This window comes from Chiloscyllium plagiosum, chromosome 3 (assembly GCF_004010195.1).
Source record: "Chiloscyllium plagiosum isolate BGI_BamShark_2017 chromosome 3, ASM401019v2, whole genome shotgun sequence".
NCBI lineage: Eukaryota > Metazoa > Chordata > Chondrichthyes > Orectolobiformes > Hemiscylliidae > Chiloscyllium > Chiloscyllium plagiosum.
This window is the reverse complement of record NC_057712.1, coordinates 122,830,957-122,832,957: the sequence shown is the minus strand read 5'-3', so window position 1 is coordinate 122,832,957 and position 2,001 is coordinate 122,830,957. Positions and strand designations below refer to the sequence as shown.

Here is a 2,001-nt window from a genome sequence, read left to right as displayed (position 1 = left end):
AGTGAGGAGGAGGGGGATGAAGTGGGGAGGAGGGGAATGAAGTGGGGAGTTGTGGTGGAGCAGAAAACACTAGTAAGATCCAGGTGGAATGAATAGCCTGTCTATACACACACACACACACACACACAGGCGATTCGATCCGGCTGTGTTTCTCAGTCCCTACTGTTCTTTGGTTCAGTGAACAGTGACCGTGTGTGTGTGACTGTGTGAGAATGTGGAGTCCTCAAACTACTGAACTGACAACACACAGGCATCTTCCCTCCTGGAACTTGAGGCGTGAGCTATAAAGTTCAGAGAGGCAGCGAGGAACTGTCCCACTCTCCCAGTTCACCTACTCCCCAGCACTCCCCCGGGTGGGGGACAGGCAGAGCCGCTGGTCCCGTCTCCACAGCACGGCGGGGCGATGCAAAAGTCAAGCAGGAATTTTTTCGGGAACCAGCGCTCGCGTTAAACAGCACGTGTCACCCCAATTCCAAAGCAGCAGCCCCGTTCGCAATTCTGCCAATTTCGGAGTTGGGATGAAACGGCAAATGGGGAGATTGCACGGCCCCCGTGCCGGCCAGCACTGGGGTACTCCAGGCTTATGGCACACACACACACACATACACACAAAACCATGCTGAGGCCAGCCTTACCTTGAAAGAGGATCATGCAGCCTGGGCTGGCAGTTAGTGGCGAAGGCAAGTTGCTGTTCACAAAATCCCATCAAGTCCAGTCCTCGGGAATTCCGGAAAGCTTCATTCTTTCTCAGAGACTCTCCTCACGCTGAAGACAACACACTCACTTCCTCAGGAACTCCATCTCACTCAGCTTCCATTTATATCCTGGGGGTAGTTTGTACGAGGATTGAATCTGTTTCGCCCTCCCCACCTCCTCTCTCTCTCTCTCTCTCTAGCTTCCTCCTCGTTTCTTTATTAAAACGGTCTGGAGTCACTCAAATCCGCACCTGGAAGATTTTGAAGAAGTCTCTCATCCCCATGCTGAGCTCTACAGAGCACTGACACACACACTCTCTCTCTCTCTCTCTCACACACACACACACAGCACTCTCTCTCACAGCACCCTCTCTCCCTCCCAAAATTCCAGGGAAAGCGATACACACTCCCACTCTCTCTCTTGCTCCTTCACCTCTGTCACTCTTTCTCCCAGCCTCTCCCCCGAAATTCACTCCTCCCCTCTCTCTGTCTTCCCCCTCTCCCTTTCCCCTCCTCTCTCTGTCTCCTGCACGCCCTTTCTCCCCCCCCTGTCAGTCCTCACCTCCTCTCTAGGTCTCCTACCTCTCTCTGAGGCTCTCTCTCTGTCAGTCCTCTCTCTCACACACACACTTGGACTCTCCAAGTCAAAAGAAGGCAGACCACACGAATTGGGAGAGGGAGACGGAGACGGACACACACCCACATACACGCGCGCACACAAGCACACAGTTCCCCTCCCTGCCTCCCTCTCTCTAGCCCCTGATCCAAATCCCCAGCTTTCAGGCAGCAGCAAGTCAGAGGAGAGAGGGTAATGGAGCCACAGACAGGCAGAAAGGCAGCACTGCAGCGCTCTCTTTATCTCTGTACCTTACATAGCTCTAGGTGGCAGAGCTCACCCAGCTCAGAGCTGAGAGAGAACCCAGTCGGCGGTCAGGGTGTAGCAAGAGCTGGCTTTGGGATGGAAATCTCACCGTCAGCGTCAACTCGATCTGGGAGCATTCCCCTGGCCAGTGAGTACACACACTCCAGTCCCACACTGGCCCCATCTGTCTGGGGGCTGGGTAGTGTTGCATTGGAAGCAATCCGACCCTCCCTTTTGATTTTAAGAGGATTACCATGTCGTTAAGCAGCGAGTCGGTGTGCTCCTAAGCTGGGCTACTTGCGTAAACTGAGTAAAAGTAGCCCAAGTGGATAGTGGGGGATTGACGGTGCTGGAGGGGGAAGGTCAAAGGGCTGCCTTTATGTCATCGCACTCACGGCCTTAGCCAAGCTTCCTATCGCGGGTGAAGTCCTTTGCAAGTGCAGG

General features: G+C 54.2%; 1 protein-coding gene across 3 annotated transcripts in view; it reads right to left on the bottom strand.

The window, feature by feature from the left end:
- The window catches only part of LOC122548503 (leucine-rich repeat and fibronectin type-III domain-containing protein 2), a 186,116-nt gene extending 184,969 nt beyond the window's left edge, over window positions 1-1,147 (bottom strand). For all 3 annotated transcript variants that reach the window (XR_006311252.1, XR_006311253.1, XM_043687243.1), the window contains exon 1: window positions 636-1,147. The gene's annotated coding sequence lies outside the window, so the exon portion shown is untranslated. The remainder of the gene's footprint in view (window positions 1-635) is intronic.
- Between the last annotated feature and the right edge of the window lie 854 nt (window positions 1,148-2,001).